The 9665-nt window shown below is 38.5% G+C and overlaps 2 long non-coding RNA genes across 2 annotated transcripts in view; both read left to right on the forward strand.

Annotated features, from left to right (window-relative positions):
* Positions 1-13: 13 nt before the first annotated feature.
* Positions 14-9665, forward strand: part of LOC108377101 (uncharacterized) — an 18139-nt gene continuing 8487 nt past the window's right edge. The window contains exons 1-2 of the long non-coding RNA XR_001849298.1: positions 14-25; positions 583-590. This is a non-coding gene — a long non-coding RNA (uncharacterized LOC108377101). The remainder of the gene's footprint in view (positions 26-582; positions 591-9665) is intronic.
* Positions 643-2105, forward strand: LOC108377100 (uncharacterized). The gene is made up of 2 exons (XR_001849297.1): positions 643-1070; positions 1197-2105. It is a non-coding gene; the product is annotated as an uncharacterized LOC108377100 (long non-coding RNA).

The following is a 9665-nucleotide window of genomic DNA, read 5'->3' on the forward strand; positions in this document are numbered from 1 at the left end:
TTATACCTTTAATATATGTATGTATGTATAGGTACATACATTGAAGTTGCGCAACCTGGGTATTTTTATTTGATCGCTTATAACTTACGTAGTTTTGCATCGATTTTCTTCGATGATAGCTTATTTTTTTTGTAATACAACAGAGCTTAGGGAAATTGAAAAAATCGGTAATGATTGTTCGTTATCTTTGAATCTACAGGGCCTAGCAAAAAGTGTTGTATGCACAGTTTATAGAAAATTTTATTACCTTTTAAAAAACCGTTTTGGAATTGCTTAATTCGTTCTTGAGATATATATGATAAAGTGGACCCAATTTTTTTTTTCTTGCAAAAACGGTAAATTGCAAATATCTCAAAAACGGTACCATAGAATTAAAAATAACCTTGATTTTCGGAATCAGGGGGTGATTTTACATAAGAATTTCATAACGGCGTTTCTGGTAAAGAGAAAAAGTTGAAATTTGTGGTCCAGTGTAATCAGTAAAACAACCCTTTTCACATGCATTTGCACAATGCATTTTTTCCCCCAGGGCGATGTCCTAAGAAAAGTGGGGAATTTAATTTTTCATTACCTAGTATCGAGAAATGAATGTCTTTTAAGATGAAATTTTTGGAACTTTTTGAATACATTACAATTGTCAAGGATTCCGAGTAAAATAAAATACACCCGTCTTTTAAAAGTTAATATGTGTCTTTCTTTAATCACGTTCAATAGCAAGTATCTTTCTATTGTACAAAAACGACTGTCTGTGTCCGCGGTCCGTTGCAACTACAAAACTACTCTGTCTTCTTCTCGTCCGTTTCTCTTGTATGTGTTGTGTGTTATTCAGGGCTGTCATGGAATCCAATTGTTGTCGGAATTGGATTTAAAAACGACAAAAAAATTACTTTGGTGTCATGAAATCCAATGTTATCGGTTTTATGTTCGAATCGGAATTAGTGTCGATTTTAGGTGTCACAGAAACCAATAATATCGATTTTGCTATCGGAAACAAACCAAGCAGCTAACGGCTGTTGGATTTCATTTGTTTATTAGTTTTCCTTACTTCCAGTTGGATATTTTATAAAAATGTGAGTAAAAGAATGTTTATTTTATAAAAATATTTGTTAATGTATTCATATTTTTATTCATCACTTTTTATGCTTTCCAAAAATGTCTGGCGCTACTAACGTTCCATACGAATGAGTCATGGCTAGAGCCGGGATAGAGTGCATCGACGGCTCGAATTTTCATGTCACCATCACACATCTAAATAAAAATGTACATGCATATATATAAATCAAGGCAATGTACGAGTAAAATGAAGATTCATGATTACTTACAATCAGGGCATTCATACTGAATTATTTTCGATTATAAAATAAATGTTCGTCAATACTGGGCTTAATGATTTTTATGTGTGTCCCGTCGATGCAACCAATTATTGAGGGAATTTTGTACTTTAAGTAAAAATAGTCTCTTGATATGCGCTTTTCGATGCAGTCCATTTCTAGTTTCACCCACTGAGGGCAAATGAACCGCTCCATAACCTTAAGCACATCATCTAAAATCGTTGACACCGCGCTTCTAGCTACACTTATGCTAGAATCGTTCCCGACTGATCTTTGACAGGATCCTTCTGCTAAAAATCGCAACGAAGCTGCTAACTGCAGCACTGGTGGAACTTTCGAACGTGTCAAGTGCCCTTCAATGGTGTCAAGTACCTCTTTGTTTAGGCGATAATATGCTATGAAACTGCAAATACGCTATAAATATTTATAAACGCATATTAAAAAACAATCTACTTACGCTGTCTCGGGCAGCTCAAGTGGATCGCCGCAATCTCTCAAAATTTTTCTTTTAACCTTCTCGGAACTTTCTTCTTCCAAGAACAGAAATGCGATAACTGCGGATGTCATTTTGCGTTCACTTACTTTTATTTACTTTTATTTAAATTAATGAAAACAATTCAATTTTAAAAAATTGTGTCAAAAAAATGTACATTCAAATTGCCGCCATGCACACAAATGAGCAAAACAGCTGATTCGAACATCGGTTTTGTTTATGTTCGAAAAGAGCAAAACCAATCCGGTTTCATGACACCAAATGAAACCAATATTGGTTTGTAATTCCGACAAAAAGCAAAACCGACTTGGATTCCATGACAGCCCTGAATATCTGTCAGGGTCGCATTATAAAGTATTCGAAGTAATGCTTTACAGAAAAAGGTATTCATCAGAAATATCATTTGACAGTTCGGCCTATCCTACTATGGCATCGCCTCGATGTCATCTGCGGTATCATCTTCCTCCATAATATCGTCGTCATCTATGGTGGGCGGTAGTGCACACCAAGGCTTCATTCGATCAGATGTATAAATAGAACTGAACCGTTTCTGTTTACGCTGCATGCCGTCGATGTCTTCAATCAGATATCTATCTTTACCAATCACCTTGGAGACAACATATGGACCACGATATCGTGCATCCAACTTACGCGATTCTCCAGTGGATTGTAGCTCATTTAAGATAACCACCAGGTCATCCACCTTGTACTGAGTGGGAGGTTTGTGTTTGGCGTCGAATCTCTGCTTCCAATTTTCTCGCTGCTGCTGCAATTTAGTAAGGGCTTCTACCCTTCTATCTGCCATAGGGAGTTCATCACGATCGTCAATGACCGCTGCCAAAAGCTTGTTTCGTATTACGTCTCGAATTTTAAAATCAAATATTAGATCATTGGGACTAAACCCTGTGCTCGCATTCACTTGAGTATTTACGCTGCATTGTAACTTTTGCAAATAATCGTCCCACTCTTTAGCATGTGTACCAGAAGTTCGCAGAAAATTCAAGATAGTTCGGTTGGCCCTCTCGACTTGCCCATTCGACCGAGGTGTTCTCACAGCCGTTTTGATGTGTTGGATATCATGGTCATCACAGAAGTTCTCGAACTGCTTGGATGTGTACGCCGTACCACGGTCGCTTACAATTCTCGCTGGTAATCCAAAATAGGAGCTAAGCTCAGTCAGAATTTTCAATACAGGTTGCGTCTTCGTGTTTCTTACTGGCTTCACTATTAAATACTTCGTAAATGCGTCGCTTATAGCAACAACGTACGTATAGCCCCTTTTGCTTTTTACAAAGGGTCCCAGATGGTCGACATGGAGCGTATAAAAGGGAATAGGTGTAACCGGATCAACATATAACGTGCCTTCCGGCTTGCCTCCAACAGCTTTATTATAACAGCACTCGACACAAGCAGATATGTAGTCTTTAACATACTTTCGGATGCGAGGGAACCAGAAGTGTTGTTTCACGCGTTGAATCGTTTTCTCGAGCCCAAAATGGCCCATTTCGTCATGGCAGTACATAGCGATACGCCAACGAACAGCTTTCGGGACAACGAAGAGCAGCTTACCACCATCACGTCGATAAAGTCGGTGGTTGTCTATCTGGTACTCATTCTTCAGCTGGTTTACTTGATCAGATTTACGTTTTCCTTGTAACACGTCGATAATTTCTCGGATTTTGGCATCTTGGAGCTGCATGGTTAGCAACCAGTCTTCAGTTTGCAACGCGATATGCATTACATTTTCAGCAACTATTTCATTAGTTATAGGTGCTCGGCTCAGTGCATCCACATGACTCATACGTACGCCGGGTCTGTGAACACATTCGAAGTCGAATTCGCTTAAACGCATCCACCAACGAGCAATGCGTGGAATGAGTTCATTCTTTGTTTTTACGCTACTTATAGCTGCACAGTCGGTTACGACTCTAAAAGGTTTGCCTAGCAGGTATACCCTGAATCGTCGCAAGGCTTCAACTACCGCCATAACCTCCAGCTCGTAGCTGTGGTAGCGAGATTCTACCGCAGTACATCGTCTACTGAAATACATCACCGCATTCCAGGTTTTCCCATCGTCATTAGACTGAAGGAACACAGCCGCTATACCAATCGAGCTTGCATCAGTATGAACTTCATGCTTTGCTTTGAAGTCATACAATACCAGCACTGGCCCACTCGTCAAAGCTTGGATCAAAGAGTTAAAAGCAACCATCTCTGTATCACCCCATGTAAAGTTATTCGCAGCATCTTTTGTAGTTAATTTGCTCAAGGGTCTAGCGGTGATCGCATAGTTCTTCACGAACTTTCTAAAAAACCCTGTGAGGCCCAAGAATCGTCGTACCTCGGTCGCGTTAGTCGGTACCGGGAATTCACGGATCGCCTTCACTTTACACTCGCCGGGCGTAATACCATTAACGTTCACTTTATGACCGAGGAAGTGTATTTCTGTGGCCAAAAATTTGCACTTATCTCTCCGCAAAGTCAAATCTGTCTGTTCAAGCAAAGCTAAAAAATCGCAAAGTGTTTTTAGGCCATCACTCACAGTTACACTCGGTATTATTACATCATCGAGATACGCGATCACTTTCCTCGGTTTCATTTTACTGCATAGTTCATTCATCATGGTCTGGAATACCGCCGGCGCGTTTACCAGACCAAATGGCATACGATTATATTCGTAATGACCATCATTAGTAACGAACGCGGTGAATTGTTTACTACTCTCTTCAACTTCGATTTGATGATACCCCATGTTGAAGTCTAAAACCGTAAAATAGCGATTACCCGCGAGTATAGCAAAAAGTTCGTCCATAATTGGCATAGGGAAGGGCTGCTTGACTGTAACCCGGTTCAACTGTCTGTAGTCAACACACATCCTATATTCGTTATTTTTCTTCGCAACCACTACTATCGGCGAAGCATACGCAGAATTAGATACTCGAATAATATCTTTTTCTAATAAGTCATGAATCATCTCATTTACTATAGGGCGTTTTGCAAAAGGCAACCTATACGGTTTCATATTTATCGGCTGGTCAGCCGAAAGTTTGATACACATCTTCACCAAGTTAGCTTTTCCCAACGTAGAGAAGCGTTTTTCATATTTACACAAAATCTTGTTCAAATCGCCATATTTACCCGTTTTAGGTTCAACTTCAATCGCGTTTACTGTTTTAGTGTCACTATCATGAACGTATAAATTATCACCATCGATTATGTATTTATTTTCACCCGAGCATAGGACATCACGCCCGAGGAGAATATCATTTTCAATCAAATTGTCATCAACAACCAATAAATGTACGCAAACGATCGCATTATCAATTTTCATCATGACTTGTATTTTGTCATAACACTCAAACGCTCCGCCTCCAAAACCTTTGAGACGCACATAGCACTTTTCCTTCAGACATTGTTCTATGTTTGCCGCAACTGAGTTACGCACCAACGAGCGTGAACTACCTGTGTCAACAAAAGCTTCGATTTCGTTGTCATTTACCAAAACTCTTTTTACCGTAAACTTGATAGGTTCGTCTTCAATCGCGTTGCACTTTTCGGATTTTTGTTTTTGCCCTGTGCAATCTGTTATACGGTGACCAATTTCACCACACTTTCCACATTTTGGTTTCTGTTTCTTTTCACTACATTCACGCGATATGTGGCCTGGTTTACGACAATTATAGCAAATAATGTCACCCTTTGACTTCTTTTCATTTGTCGAACGTTTGATTTGATTGTCTTGCATTGTCTGCTTAACCGGCGCGCTATTCTTCGCGACACTATAAGCACAATAGTTTTTAATCGCATATAATAAATCGATACACGTAGCATACCTTGCCACTGATAGACACTTTTTCATATCCGTATCGTTTAACCCGTTTATAATATATTTTATGATCGCTTGGTCATCCACCCGACCTTGATGACCTTTCGCCAACACGCGATAGTAAAACATTTCAGGGGTTTCATTTACCCCTCGCCGCATACTCATTAATTCGATATGGACATCAGCTGAATTAATCACTGACGGAAAGTGATCAAGAAAATCTTTTACAAAATGCGACCAATTTACATACACAATTGGTGCGGAATCTATCCACATTTTTGCAGCACCCTTTAATTTTGCTTGTACTGCAAAAAGAAGTATCTTCTCATTCCACTCATACACATGTAATAGTTGCTCGACCCGACCGACAAACTGCACCGACGACAACGATTTATCATTCGGATCAAACGATGGCAGGATTTGTATAATGTCATTTACTTTCCCGAAGCCATTAGAAATAAAACGATTGTCCCAATTCCCACTTTGTGGCAAATAATGAGACGGCGCGAACACATCATTTGCATATACGTATGTTGGCATTGTATTGCCCCGTACACCATGTGAAGACATTGTTGCAAACTCAATGTTCTGATTTTCATTTCGTTCTGTATGCCCCATATGAGCGAACGAATATGTCGTTGAATTTACTCTTTCCCCCGCTGACGTTGACGCTGCCCAACTGGGGTTACTTTCAAAATTTCGCGACGTTGCAACCGATGATTCGGCGAACTGGACATGACGCGGAATCGACGTCGCTGCTTGCGCAGAATTTGAGCCTAACGTTGCTCTGCCTTCGTTTATCGGCATAGCTTGCCGCGCAGCATGTACAGGCATGCTTACAGGTTCCCATATTGCCCTGCCCGTCATGATCTCCTGTACACTGCAGTTATCCCCCAAACACCCAACAGGTGTTGGTGAGGATGTACTCAATGGTATAGCACTGACCGCACTTGCCCCAACACGCACCGATTGGAGAGCGTTTTCCAATTGGTTCAACCGCCGTTCTACGCTTTCATTTAGTGCACTTGAAAATCTTTCACTATTCTGGTGCTCATACCACCGCTCGATTAATTTTGCCTTGTTGCCTGACGTGGGCAAACCAGCATCCCGCAACTTTTCACGCAGTTGTACCACATTTAAATTACCGATTCTGTCCATTTTTAGTTTTAACTCAACAATTGTTCTTACGCAAATTTTTACTAACGGATACGCGCACACGTTTCTCGCTTATGTTTTTGGTTTTTTCATACCCGCTTACGCACACGCTTCTTTTTCTTTTCCACGCACTTGGGCTTTTTACCCGCTTCTGAAAATTGTCAAGGATTCCGAGTAAAATAAAATACACCCGTCTTTTAAAAGTTAATATGTGTCTTTCTTTAATCACGTTCAATAGCAAGTATCTTTCTATTGTACAAAAACGACTGTCTGTGTCCGCGGTCCGTTGCAACTACAAAACTACTCTGTCTTCTTCTCGTCCGTTTCTCTTGTATGTGTTGTGTGTTATTGTCTGTCAGGGTCGCATTATAAAGTATTCGAAGTAATGCTTTACAGAAAAAGGTATTCATCAGAAATATCATTTGACACAATGCTGATTACATAGTTAGCAGTAATATAATCGAGAACTCATAAGAAACACATTATATTATTTATCACGCGTGTAAAGCATTACTACTTTTCCGACTTGGTATAAGTCAAAGCCGTGTTTGTGGAAAAACTGTGAGATTTCGACTCAAATCATTTCGGTTTTTTTGGACCTCATTTGTAAAAAAATAAATATTGCACCAGCAAGCTGGTATGTTATATGCTTCGAGCCTAAAGGCTCAGTTATGCATACTTGGTATTGCATGAGAATTGTCGCATAAGGAATCTGTTAAATGACCTTTGCGTGTAAGCGGTTAACCAACGCACAGCATTACATATGTAAAAGTCTGTTGATTTTTGATTTCTACGTAAAATGACATGCTATGCAGTGCAAAGTATGCATAACTGAGCCTTTATTATGGCACAATCACTTGATGGCAGTGATGGAGAAGCATGGTGCCATTTTTGGCACTTTCATTTTCAGAGGCACTTTTGGCACAATTCATTCTGTTTTGGCATTATAGATTTACGGCCTTATTCATAAAAAATAAAGTAGGTTTAAAGAGCTTTATAAAATGACGTAAAAATTACGACAACAGAATTTAAATAAGGGCCGTGAGAAATATTTACAAGCCGCGGAATTCTATTATGAATACAACAGGCTTTTAATTCAGAATTTTTAGATAGATTCTAAGTTTGCAGTTTTATAGTCCATTCAATTCGATGATTTTTGATATTTTTTTCTGACGGTATTATACATTTTCATCCATTTAAACTACATTTTTTTTTTAACTATGCGGTGTATATGTCTAAGGATTCCTTCGTAAAAGTGATTTACTGTAATAATCTAGTTAATTAATAATTATTATATTAGTTCAGTGTATTTTAAAAATGTTTTTTCTAAAAATGTATTGTTTATACAATGTTCTGACCGACTACGAAACCACCTTGAAAACGAGTTTTGGGATTGTGGGCTGAAGGCTGTTCACACCGACTGTTGGTGTTTTCGTTGACATTTCTTACATCCTTTGTTTACAGTTTTGCTGCACAAATACAAAACCAAAATAATTTTCCTTCAATTTCTTTTGAGTAACAACCTTTTAATTCCATGTTTATTTTATTTTGGTCAGCCAATTAACAATAAATCCGAAATGGCGTATTAAAGATGATAAAATATGACTTCCACTTCGATAAATAATCGAAAAAAACTAGTGCAGACACCGATTGGAATGAGTGGAACGTGAGTTTTCATGTGGTTTTCAGCGAAAACTTGTATTCGTTTGGCATATTTTACATTGATGAAAACACAAGTTTTAGGTCGAAAACCAGTTTTAGCAACGAAAACATGTTTTCGATGTCGGTCAGAACATGGTATTACACGCCTTAAAAGAAATTAAATTTTGTGACACTCTCCTCTTTTCGGCACTATTTTTGAAGACCATTAGGCACATTTTGAAATTTAGAAATTCCATCCCTGCCTGATGGTGCCAGCAAACTGGTGTCGTGTATTTGCCTTTATATATATATACTAAAACCTGCTTAAGTACCTCACGAAAATGTCAACTTTTTGAGGTACTTAGGCGGGTTGGGTACTTAAAAGAACCCGCTTAAGTACCCACATCGAGGTATAACATAATTATTGATGTAGTTACATCTTGTTAAATTACATAAAAAAATCTTCGAATAACACATGAACATTTAATGAAGTATAAGTCGCAGCTCTGAAGAAAAAATTGCTCGGATATTTTTCTGGGTGGGCTTTAGTAGTCAGCCGCACCTTGTGTTTTAAGAAAACCAGGTGGAATTAACAAATGAAACTTGGTCAGGATGTTAAGGGAGGTATCCTCTAAAACATGTATAACTAAAAAATATAAATAATATCATTGTTTATAAATTATTTGTTAAAATTTCTTAAGTCGTTCCACTTGGTTTCCTTAACACAAAAGCATTTGTGCATACTTTTATATATATAAATGCACATAACACTGTACTTAATACTTTACACACTTTTCTTTTAGTTTATCTTGTATATAAATCACTTTAATTAAACTTTTATCGACTTGTAAATTACATTGAATTTCACGCATATTTACAATAACACATGGTTGCAAACTGACACATAACATGTGTTGCCATATTGTACAAAACAATACATACAAAGAAGGCAATGATTAAAAAGGAATACAGGGGAAATCAATACAAAAGAAAATGTTCAGCTCCTTTTCTTCGCAAAACAGAAAGGAGAATTCTAACAGAAAGGAGAATTCTATTGCCTGAGGGTTATAATCCCTAAGTGCGGCCGAAGGCCGCCTACGCAGGAAGGTGTTCTCTGCAAAAGGTGTCAGCTCCTTTTCTTCGCAAAACAGAAAGGAGAATTCTACTGCCTGAGGGTTATAATCCCTAAGTGCGGCCGAAGGCCGCCTACGCAGAAAGG

Source organism: Rhagoletis zephyria, unplaced genomic scaffold (assembly GCF_001687245.7).
Source record: "Rhagoletis zephyria isolate East Lansing unplaced genomic scaffold, Rhagoletis_zephyria_1.1 Rzeph_scaffold_11466, whole genome shotgun sequence".
Taxonomy (NCBI): domain Eukaryota; kingdom Metazoa; phylum Arthropoda; class Insecta; order Diptera; family Tephritidae; genus Rhagoletis; species Rhagoletis zephyria.